Here is a 6000-nt window from a genome sequence, read left to right as displayed (position 1 = left end):
TGACCTGCACAGCTCGGCTCTCCTCCTCCTCCTCCTCCTCCTCCTCCTGGCCCTGATTTTGCTCTGAGGATGCTCCAAACACCTGAAAAGGTTCCTGAGGCACATCTGCCCTTAGACCCTCTTGACACTAATCCAGGCTGATACCATTTGCTCTCTTCCCATTTATAAGGTCTGATTCCCACGTAAATGTTTCATTTGCTTCCGAAATTACTTTGATCTCTTCCGAATTTTTTATCTCTTTTTATTGCATCCTGGGATCATAATCCTGCTTTATGTCCTGCTATCTTTTGGAGAGGCCAAATGCCTGTGCTGCATTTGTTTTTCAGTCTGGCATTTTCGCTGTGCAATTGGCTACATGAGCACACTTCTGAGGGAGAGATTCACAGTGGAAATTAAGCATAAAAGACTAAATGCTGCTGTTGAGCTGTGAGCTGTTGTGTTGCTTTGTTAAATTTTTAAGAGTATTTGGATGGAAGTGGTCCTTCTTTTTGGTTTTTAGTTTTTACAAATCTCCTCTGAGAAACCATAGCAGCCTTCTGGAATATGCAGGGAAGAGTTGTCTGTTTTAATAAAAGTGAGAAGGGGAATCAAAATAAACCCAGAAACAGTGATAGATCCTCTAAAATTAGCAGCCTCACAGGCATCCTAGGAGAACTAACTTGGGAATGGTGGTGTGGCATGCACAGAAATGGGGGAGAGGCTCTTTGATCTCCTCAGCCAAGCTCCAAGCACGATGCTGGGCGGGAAAGCAATGTTCAGACTCCAGCCAAAGGTGTGATCTCCTGGGGGCAGAACCTGCAGCACCCCCATGCAGGAGCTCCTGCAGCCTGGGGGAAATGGGCACTGCTGGCACAGAGCTTGAGCCAAGAGAAGGAGCACAGGGAGCCAGAGGGGTGGGAGGGGGAGTGTGGGTGAAAAGCAGGCTTGGAGGAGATGAGCAGGGTGCAGAAGGGAGGTTTTGTTGTGGGAGAGCAAGGTTCTCCATCTTCAGCACATTCTGGTTTGTACAGCGAGCTCGCCCAGCTTCTGAACAAAAAGGAAACAACCAGACCTGGCCATAGAGTCTGAATCTCCCAGCATTAATTGCTTGGTGCCTCACATTGCCGTTCAGGCTCTCCTGAGGGTTTGTTCTGTTCCATTAGTGAGCCCCTCCTGCTGCCTTGGGTTCAGGAGGGGTTACCCTGCATTGCTGATGAGGTGGTGCCAGTTCCCTCTGCACAGGGTCCTGGTGCGAGCTGAATTTCCACATCCAGCCTCTGATCAGCTGGCCCCGAGGCACTCCTGCAGCACAGAGCACAGGCCAGGCCTGGGGAATCCTAAAAGCAAAAGCCTGGCTTGATCAAACCCTGCTCCACTTCAATCCTGGCTGCCTGCAGATCTCCCAAAGCAAAGTGCAGCCAACAAGACAATCATGGCCTGAGACACACAAGGCTGTCCCTGAACAAAGAGCTGGATGCTGATGCAATATTTATAGAGAAATCACTTTTCCTCGGCCCCAGCTGGATGAAAACCCACTGGGCAGATGGGGTTGGCCCAAAGCTTTTTTCCCTTTATCACTGCAGCAAGTGAGGTGTTTTCAGTGTGAGCCTCAGAGTTATGGCTGTTATTAAATTGGAATATTTTTATAGACTTCTCCACTTAGAATATACAGGCGTGTTTACACACACAGCCCTTTTGCTTTAATTTAGTCCTCTCCTTTCCTGCACCCCATCAAGTAACTTCTAATAAATGACCAAATAAATGCATTCAGATAGTGCTGTAATGGAGAAAAATTCAGTGTCTAATGAAGAGATTGTTCCTACCCCAGGACTGTAAAGATGAGTGATGGTGACTGTGGTTTGAAAACTCCTTTTAGTTTAAAATATTACTCCTTCATAAGGCAAAAAAGAAAGCACAAAGGGGAAAAAAAAACCAACCCAAAACAATTCTGTATAGTTTTTACCAGTCAGGATCTGCTTGCACACAAAACAGAAACTGTCTCAGCCAAAATTGCTTCATATATCATAGCCCAGCACCAGGCAGATAATGGCAAAGCCAGTTCTGATCAGGGAGTGATTATTGCTCCATGCTCTGAGCACTGACGTGCACACAGCTGACTGCAGCTTGATTTCCTTCAACTGGATTGATCTTTCCAGGCTGAAATTAAGGATGTGATCACCCTGATGAGGTGTTGACCTGAAGGAAAATTCCTAAAAAGAGCCCATTCTTCCTCTCTCACACTTAAATTTTCTGTTTGCAATTGGATTGTCTCTTTTCTGCAGCTCTGGGTGCTCAAAGGGAGGAAAAAAAGGCTTTTTGTCTTCCTGACCTGTTACTGACAGACATCAAATTATCTCAAGATCATCTTGGACCTGATAGAAATCTGTGGTCAGACCAGTTACCAGATTGCAGAAATGAGAAGCAGAGCAGAGGGAATTGTGATGAGATCATTTCGTTTGGTGTCATTTTGCTCTCCCCCAGCCCATCCAACGTGATTCTGGAGCACCCACACTTCCCCAGGCTGTTTGTGTGTTTGCTGATCCCCCGGAATGTCCCTTTCCCCCAGCATTTTTGTCATTAGGAGTTTTAAAACAGGGACATTTCCCAGTGGTGCAGCACCAGCCAGGCAGGATCTGCAGGGACAAATCACAGCACAAACAGCGATAAGAGCAACAATTAAACCCTGTCCACTGCAAGAGCTGTGGCCACCTCTCCTCCTTGTTTAATTTAGCCTCTCAGAAAGGACGGGAAGTTGGGAGAACCCCAGCTTTGCCCGATTTTGGCAATTCCCACGTGCCTGTTATTCACATTTCACTGCTGCAGAACAAGCCCCAAGCTGGGAAAGGCACCCAGTGGCCAAAGGAACAGAGGAGACAGCAAATAACACGAGGAGAAAAGCCATGCACTGATGAATCCCCTGCTGCTAAGACAACAACAAGTCAAACTTGCACCTTTCATGGCTAAAGCAGCACATTAAAATTAATTGAATGAGCCTCAAGTTCCGTGAAAAGGATGTTCTGTGTCTGTTCATCTGAATCCTCGCTTCCCTCAGAGATGCTTTTTTTGTGCCATGAATCCAAATCCAGGCTGTAAATTCTCCTCGTTGTAAAGCACAGCGAGACACAGACCTGGGATCTGCCAGAGTTTGTTATTGAGTTTGCAATATGCAATTGTGGCAGTGATTATAATATCAGCAACTGGATTTCATCTGTCCCCACACATTGAAACAGGCGAGCTGAAATGAGCAGTGACAGGAAAATGGTCTTGTTTGCACATAAATCCTTTAATAACCAGCAATTTCAGAAAGAGAATAGTAGGAGAAAGAAGAAGTTGAAGGACAAAGAACTCACACATTAAATCCTACATTGAATTTTAGTCTTAAAAACCGTATCATTAAGGCCTTCAATGGGCCTTGAATAGTGGTAAAAGCAACCAAAAAGGGTTAATTGTCCCCCAAATCTCTCATCCAGAGACCACTATTTGCATGCCTTTTAAGGCAGCCAGGAAATTACATTAATTTCTCTAATGTGTGCAGTGCCATAAGTTCCTTTTTTAATTACAATGATCAAAATATTGCTTAAAATTAAAGGCAGCTGCATTTGTTTCTGACGGATATCATAATTGCAATTGTAAATTGGGAAATGTAATGTTTCCTGGTGCTGCTGTGAGTAATGGCTCTGAAATCATTATAGATAGGTAGATATAAATAAACCAGGAGATCTGTGAAAATAGAGCAAAAGCAAGCTAAAAGGGTAATTAGCTGAGCGAATGGGAACAGAGGAATCCGGTGCTCAAACAAAAAATCTAAATATTCAGAGGAGCTCTGTGACTGTATTCATATCATGTTGGAAAGAAAAAAATTCCAAAAGGAGAGGAAGAGAAAAAAAGAAAGAAAGAAAGAAAAAGAATGAATTTGAACTCTGAAGGGTTTTTTTTTTCTTCTGCTTTATAAAATCCTCCCCATGAGTGAGAATGGCACAGAATTCCTGTGGGGTTTTTCTACCCTTGGAGGATTGCTCACATCTCGTGCTGCTCCCTGAGGATCAGCAGGTGGAAAAGTGGATGGTCCTGGTGCTGAAAAGCCGAGTCACATCTTTAAACCAGCCCAGGGGAGGAGCAGCTCCCTCTTCTCAGGGAGTCTGGAGCCATTTCTGGGCTCCTTGCCCCAGGGTCATCCCAACCCAATCCCAACAGAGAGAGAAAGAAGAAGCTGAAGGACAAAGAACTCACATATTAAATCCTACATTGAATTTAAGTCTTAAAAACTGTATCACTAAGGCCTTCGATGTGCCTTGAAGAGTGGTAAAAGCAATCAAAAAGGGTTAATTCTGGGGTTTTTTTTTTTGCTGTCCTTATATGTCAGGATGCTGCTGCCCTCCAGGAGAGGGTTGGAGCTGTGGAAGAGCTGAAAATCCTCAGAAAAAGCCCTGGAACAGCCAGCAAGGTGCAGCTGAGCCCTTTCTGTGTGCCTAAAAGCCCTCCCAGAACAGGAGCCAATCTGGGTGTAAATCCAGAGGAATGAGCTGTCCATCCATTCAGGTTTTTTAGGGAAAAGAAAAATGAAATTTTCTGGATCTGAGGCCTGGGCAGCTGGGAAATGGCCAGCTCAGCAGCAACATTTATCAGCAGGCCCTGAGATATAACAAGCAATCACACTCCAGCTGGTTTCCCATCAATAAGCAGGGATGGAATATTAGTAACTATTCCGTGGGATTTGGAAGGCAAACACTGAAAAAAAAAAAAAAAAAAAAAAAAGAAAGAAAAAAAAAAAGGAATGAAATAAAAAAAGAGCAGTTGCAAACTGGAGAGCTCAGCCTGGCTTCCCTGCTCTGCTAAACTCCAGCAGCTCCAGGTGGTGCTGCCATGCTGGGCATGGTGGAGAGGACAGATGAGCCAGGGAGGAGAGAAACAGATGGGAAAGGGGAGCAGTCAACAGCTGTACAAACCCCTGGAACATCCCCAGATGGAGCAGCTGAGCACGGGGCTGGAACTGTTCCTAGCACAGGCAGGACACAGACATCCAACACTGGCTGGAGGATACTTCCTAGAGATAAAATTAGAGGCACAGGAAATAGAAGAAAAAAGAATTATTAACAATAATAATAATAATAATAATAATAATAAAGGTGTGGAGCTCTGGTGCTGTGGGACAGCCTGAACTTGGCTTTCAGTGTTGTGCCCACAAAATCTGCAAGCACAAGTAGAGCTGAAACCATTGAACATCTGCTGGAGAAATGCATGTCCTTGCATGTGTGAGAAGGCACTTTGAGCTTAATTGGAGCTAAACCAAGCACCAGAATTTGACTATCCAGGCAAAATTCTGAGAAAAGCCAGTCCATCCCATGAAATTACCAAGAAACTCTTTCCCTCTGCTCTGGGTGAGAGCAGGAGCCTGGAGACTTCTCAGGCTTCATTAAAGACATGGGGATCATTATTTTCCTCCTTCAGCTGGGGGAATCTCCTCCTGAAAGGATCTTTTGGCAGCCAGGGATGGACCTAACGAGGACAGTGACCGATGGGAGGGCCTCTGTGGGTTCTATAAACACCATTGATTTTCACATTCTCAGAGAAATGGATTAGGTGCCAATTGTGTGGGAACTGAGTCCCTGCCTCCTGCACTGGGAGAACAGAACTGCAAACACCGAGTGACCCCCGAGGAAAGAAAAGGCTGGGGAGGGAGGGAATGCAGATGTGGGATTGAAAAGGTTGTCTCCAGTTTGGTGCCCTGCCATTGTGCCTTAGGAAAGGGCACTTCCCAGCTAATCAGGCTGATGTTAAACCATGAGGAAATGGGTTTGAACTCCCTGCTCGAACCTGGTTGCTGCCTAATGTCACAATTCCTTCTAAAGGAAGAGAGAGAAAATGGTGGGGATTGAGTGAATAAAGTGAAATGGGCTCCTCCCTGCTCCACAGCACTTTGCACTTGCACGAATCCAGCTGCATATTTATATCCTCATGCTTGGCAGATGACAAAACAGACACACAGGCATCACCTCTGTGCCAGTCACAGGGAGATTGGCA

This window comes from Molothrus ater, chromosome 22 (assembly GCF_012460135.2).
Source record: "Molothrus ater isolate BHLD 08-10-18 breed brown headed cowbird chromosome 22, BPBGC_Mater_1.1, whole genome shotgun sequence".
Taxonomy (NCBI): domain Eukaryota; kingdom Metazoa; phylum Chordata; class Aves; order Passeriformes; family Icteridae; genus Molothrus; species Molothrus ater.
Note: the sequence above shows the minus strand (reverse complement) of the source record.